Source organism: Chiroxiphia lanceolata, assembly GCF_009829145.1.
Source record: "Chiroxiphia lanceolata isolate bChiLan1 chromosome W unlocalized genomic scaffold, bChiLan1.pri scaffold_44_arrow_ctg1, whole genome shotgun sequence".
NCBI lineage: Eukaryota > Metazoa > Chordata > Aves > Passeriformes > Pipridae > Chiroxiphia > Chiroxiphia lanceolata.
In genome coordinates this window covers 502,808-508,551 of record NW_022476500.1, presented here as the reverse complement: position 1 = coordinate 508,551, position 5,744 = coordinate 502,808, and the positions used below count along the sequence as shown (strand labels likewise).

Sequence of the window (5,744 nt, the reverse complement as noted above, 5' to 3'; positions counted from 1 at the left end):
AAAATACTTGTGCTTGCACTGCCGATAAAAGATAAGGGCCACCTCATCAGCCAATCCTACTTTTGCAATTGATTTCAAATCCATGGTGCTATTCATCAAATAGAGAAGGTGACTTGTCTATGACCATATTTATCAAACTTGAAGCCTACTTTGCTTAGAGTAGCTAAAAAGTAGATGTCTGTTCTCACAGATATGTCAGTCCAAATGTTATGCTGCTATTTCTGTATGTAACAGAGCAAAGTTAAGATAGAAAAATTGTGGTATAAAAATATAAATTATTCATGGATAAGTGACATGATTATTCATTTTACAGAATGGTTTTTAAAGGACTGACCCTTGACCTACTGGAGGGTTGCTTGCACTTCTGTGAAAGTGTAAGTAGGAATGAAACAAATGCTTATTTGAACCTTTCAAGGGAATATATCTTATAATTATTTTTTTGCTTAGAACAAGTGAAAAGCATAGGATAAATAAGAAAAACAATCTGGAAGGAATTCTTGCTCCTATTGAAGCCCAGAGTAGCCTCTGTCTATAAGATGAGCTTTGCTATGAATTCTTTTTGACAGGAAATTCCTGGAGGGAAGAAACAATAAAATGCTGATCCGTTCCAAGTGCATATGAGCCTCACGCTGCCGAGCTCTCGAGAGGAGATCTGTGATTGTGCCGGGCCAGTTTGTTCAGTTTTTATCTCTTTTCCATCCACTGGCCTTGTATTAAATTGTCATTGTCCCAAAGCCCATGAGAGAGAAATGAATTGCATTTCTCCACATGCACTGACAGTGAAATATTTCCCCTCTCTGTCTCCAGTCACACTTATATGTTTCCTTGTGCAGGGGTGACACCAACAGTGGCTGCAGCTTGACATTCCACTCCTTACCTGTTCTTTTCCATTTTGTGGGTCGTCTTTCAGGCTTGAGGTCGGCAGTCACACGTGCACAGTCAGATCTGGAGCAGCACGTCTGGATGTGGGTTTGTTTTATATATTTGCATGTTCTGTGCAATCCTCTGTCTGTGCACAGCAAGTTTGTGTTCCAGTACGTTTCTATCTGTGCCTGTGTGTGTGTTACAGGTATGGAGTGTATTCCTTAGGCAGTTTGGGCAATGCACTCTATTGTTGTGTGTGCACACAGACATGTACACAGTAAGTATATATATGCAGGGCTGTATAACTTCCCTCTATGCAGTTGCTTGTCAAAATCCAGCTGCTTTTATATGGGTTTATGTGTTTGGGTTTTTTTCTCCATGAGAAGAGAGCTGGCTAGCAATGTAAAGTGTTTGCACCTGATTTTATACCAGATTCTCCACGTAATCTAGCAGGTTTTGTATTGTACTCACAGTTTTGCTTTTAAAAGATGCTGTATTATTTTTTTTAAATTTTCTCATTCTAAGTAAATGAAAATAATAGTATTTATTCATATTCCTGTAAGTTTTGGCAGTCAAATGGAGAACTGTTTTTTCAGCTACATGTGTTCTTGGCTGTATTTACACCTAAAGAATATAATTATTTTAAGGAGGGACGACTCCTACATATGATTGTTAATGTGCATCCTGATGTCCTAAGGCAAAAATATAAAATACACATTCAAGTTTAATGGTCCTTAGTCCTCTCCAAAAGTCCTACAGTTGTGAGGATTTTGTTTTTTTGATTTTGTTATGGTTTGTTTGTCGAGAAGTAAAAATCCTGTGAAACATTAAGGAAAAATATGAAACTGAATTGAATACTGCTATTTTAGAGAGTATTCCTTAGTTATATTTTAAATGACTTGGTATTACCTTTTCTGTAGCACTTTGGAGTGTAACTTTTCTAGAATGGTAGATTGCTGCCTTTTGACATGTGTGTCTTCTGAAACAATTTATGGATTTGCTGTGTTACAGAAGCTCTAAATCTCTGGGGTTTCTTTACACAACACTTGTAATGTTTTTTCAACTAATTCTTATTTCCTTCAAACAAAGAGGGGCTTTTCTCTTTGCTATTCCTTAATATAGCAGGTTTGCATTAAAGGGAATCTTGTCTAATTTCCAGTTATTTTCCTGTTTTAATAGTATAGCTTTTTAATCAGAGCATCAGTTCCCAATTCTTTTAAAATTGAAATAAAATTATTTTTTTTCACTTCAGCTTCCTGTACTTGCTAGAAGAAACATCTATTAACAGCCTAATGAAAATAAGAGCAATATAGGTACTTTCACACAGTGTAAGATAAGCATGTGCTGTTTTTCTGTAGCGCTGAATGTCTGATTTTTACCGTGGGTCACCATTCTGAATTTGTATGAAATCTTGATGAAATTTGCAGATTTAGATCAAAATAATTTATGAGGCAAAACAAAACTAAAAATTCTTACTTTTTGTGACACTAACACAGACCCTTAAATCTGAAATTGGAGAAGGATGGCCGTGTCTTGTGGTAAGTTGGTATATCAGGGTGCGTGAAATAGAAGTTCCTTGTTCTCAGTCTAATCAAGCCATTTATAGTGTCCTTGTACAGAACTGTGCACAGTTATTTATATGATAACCTGCTGAAATATAATTAGCTACCCCTGTGCATGTGAGAATAGTCCAAATATATCCTTTTATCATACACTAAAAATTATGTTTCCTTTCCCTGAGTAAAACTCTTTGCAGCTTTGAGCTGCTGTCTTTATATGGGAGGGCGTAAGATTCTCTTCAAGAGTTTTGTTCTGAAACCAAACTTTGAGCTTTTTGAGGTTATTACTCTGTAGCTTAGCATGGATGTCTCTTCCTCCTCTGTGTCTTTTCATGGTGCTCTAAGTGGAAAATAACCCAGCACATCTCCTTTTCATCATTTGGATTGGAACTACATACCCTAGGTAATGTTTTGGCAGCACTTACCTAGCCAAAGAAAACAAATCAATATTAGCCCTGCTGAGGAGTGTCAGAAGTATCCCAGATGTGTCCATTTAGCTTTGCTCCATCACACACTCTTTCCTTAAACAACTGGTCAAGCTGTCACAAAATGTCCTGTTGGTTCCAGTGAGATTCTAATGGGTGTGATCAGAGATTGATGGCTTTGGCAAGTTAGAATGAGAAGATGATGTGGAGTTGCTGTCTCTTGTTTTGAATGTCCTCAGAAATAAAACCCCCAACCAACAAACAAAATGGAAATAAAAATTAAAAAACAGTAAAAATAAATAAAAAAATATAAGCCAGTTGTGTGTGTGCACTCCTGTAAGGGGGGTACTTTTGAATTAGATGATCAATGGAGCATAGAGGCGTGAGAAAGGAATCATATTAGGATGTGAAACCAGCTAGAGTATGGTACAATGTAATTTCATGGTACAAGCTAATTGTAAGGTCCATTGTACTTTTTAGCAAGTCAGCTTGATATCCCCTATTATCAGAGCTGAGTTCTTCCTTAGTTTTGCTACATATTGTAAGATAGATACATCTACCCTTGAAACACAGTGGTAGAGGTCATACATAGGGGTGAGAAAGATGATGGTGAGAGGCAGATTCTGTGGGCAGGGGTCGCTGGCCCCTTGCCCTACAGCAGGGCATGCACAGACTGTTGCTCTCAGGTGATGAACAGGCGGGGTTTGGCTGCCACTCAGGCATCACCTTATACTGCGTACTGGCCCTACGTGGTGTAATGTAGAGCTGATAAAATGGGGTGTCAGGACTGCTGGGGTGAGCGATCCTCATCCTGCCATGGAGACTGTGTTGTTCCATGGAGACGCCCGCTAAGCATGGGCACCGACCAGCTGCTGCAGATCCTGGCAGTCCTGGCCTGTCTGTGTAGGTAAGCACAGTTTATTGATAGGAAGCAACCAAGAAAGCCAATGTTTTATATCCTTTTTTGGTATCCCTTTAATTCCCCTTTTTCAAGTTAATACTATAATAAAAGCTGTTTGTAGTATTGTGTGAATGCCAACCGATAAGGCAGGGTTTTTGTATTCTTTTTTAGTTTTTGATTCTCTTTGCCTGTAGTTTTTTCTGTTCTCACTGCAATAAAAGATTTTTTGTAGTGTTTGAATGTCTGTTGTACTTGTCTTTATTCTGGGTATGTATTCAAACCAACTAATACATGGGGCGACAACTCTTTGGGGCAGGAGACGGGTAGCAGCCTTGCCAGGACTCAGGGTGGTGGCAGGTCTCCTTGGGCCAGGACTTGCCACAGCTGCTGATTTGGGTGCAACCCTGGCCTGGCCAAAGGGTTGCCAGCAGTATTGGTGCCCTTGCCCACACCTTCCTTCTCGGTGTCACCCCCCCATGTTTAGGATGGCCAGCAGCCAGCACTTCTCCCAAGGAGGTCGTGCCAGCTTGTGTGGAAGGCCCCGTGCCCTTCCCACTGCGGCTGTGTCAGCGGCCGAGGGGGCTCCTTGTGCTGCCGTGAGCAGGCACAGGAGGGGAGTGTTTGCTCATTTCTTCAGCCATTCCCATAGTTCAGGTCCAGCCAGATTAGATACTTTAGAGAGTGGATTCCCTCCAAGGTGGGGCAGGTTGGCGGGGCTAGGGGAGGCCCCAGGCCACGTGGCACTGTGTCCCAGGGCCCTTTGTGACACACTGGGCATGGCCGGTGGGATGGAAGGGGGCAGGGTGTCCAAGGACCCTTTATGACCCGTGGTGACAGAGGTGCTGCTGGTGACACAGCCACAGTGTCAACAGTGCTCCTCGGAGCAGGCGACGGGACAGGACGGGACAGAGCGGTGCTGTGCGGAGCCCCCGCGCAGCCAACTCGTGCCTTGCCGACCCGGAGCGTTTTTGGAGGATTTTCTCACTTTCAGGTGACCTTGAGGCCTTTCTGCAGGACTTGGAGACCCGGAGCTTCTCTGAGGCGTCTCCAATCCCTGTGGCAGGTGACCTCAAGGCCATTCTGCAGGACTTAGTGGCCTGGAGTTTCTCCGAGGCGTCCTCTCTTGCAGGTACCCTCAACACCAGACTGTGGCATGGCAGGGAGACGCTTCAGCCTGCTCAGGCTGCTGCGGAGGAAGAAGGAGGAGGAAAGCCCTGGGGCTGCTCCAGCACAGCAGCCTGAAGAGGTGCAGCAGGTGCAGCCCCCGCAGGAGGGTGAGTGCTGGAGCTGGGCCACAGGGCTGCTGGTTGCAGCCTGCTTGGCCTCATCCTGTCCCAGCCCCTCTGGACATGCCCAGGGAAAGGGAGGGGAGAAGAGGGGCTGGGGTTGATCTCCTGGCAGCCGTGCTCCATCCACTGGGCATCCCGGGGCTGGCCCTGCCTGCTCCTGGAGCCCAGGCCTGGGCTGTGTTCTCCGGCCTCTCCCGCACCCCCTCAGCTCTGAGCGCGCTCGCTCTTTGCCAGATGCAGGCCAGGAGCGGACAGAAGAGCAGCTCCGTGCCCGTGGCCGCTTCCGCAGGGCAGCACAGGTACCTGCAGCCATCCCCGCCTGGGCTGGGCCTGCTCTCACTGCTCAGCCCAGCACCGCTGTCCCAGCCCTCCAGGGGACATCCCTCTCTCTTCCTTGCCTTTCTCCTGTAGCTGGTTTGCAGATTCATCAGGTGCATGAAGAGGTCACTTTCATGGCCACTGGGGACACGGCAAACTCGGACTTCTTCAATGCCCAGACCAGCACTGCCCTGCTGGATTTGCTTGTGCAGAACGGTGTCTACAAAGTGAAGCAAGTAAGCAGCCTGTGGCCAGGGTTCCAGTCCCCCAGGGATGCTGTGGCCCCTCACGCTGGCTGCGCTGGGCCCCCTCAGCCTTTGAGACCAGCAGAGTGTGGTGGCAAGGGGAGCACTTCTTGGGGGAAGCTGGGCAAGTTACTGACTCTGGC

The 5,744-nt window shown here is 45.4% G+C and overlaps 1 long non-coding RNA gene across 1 annotated transcript; it reads left to right on the top strand.

Annotated features, from left to right (window-relative positions):
- The first annotated feature begins 4,971 nt into the window (after positions 1-4,971).
- Positions 4,972-5,481, top strand: LOC116781400. The gene is made up of 3 exons (XR_004354856.1): positions 4,972-5,023; positions 5,273-5,337; positions 5,450-5,481. It is a non-coding gene; the product is annotated as an uncharacterized LOC116781400 (long non-coding RNA).
- The last annotated feature ends 263 nt before the right edge of the window (positions 5,482-5,744 follow it).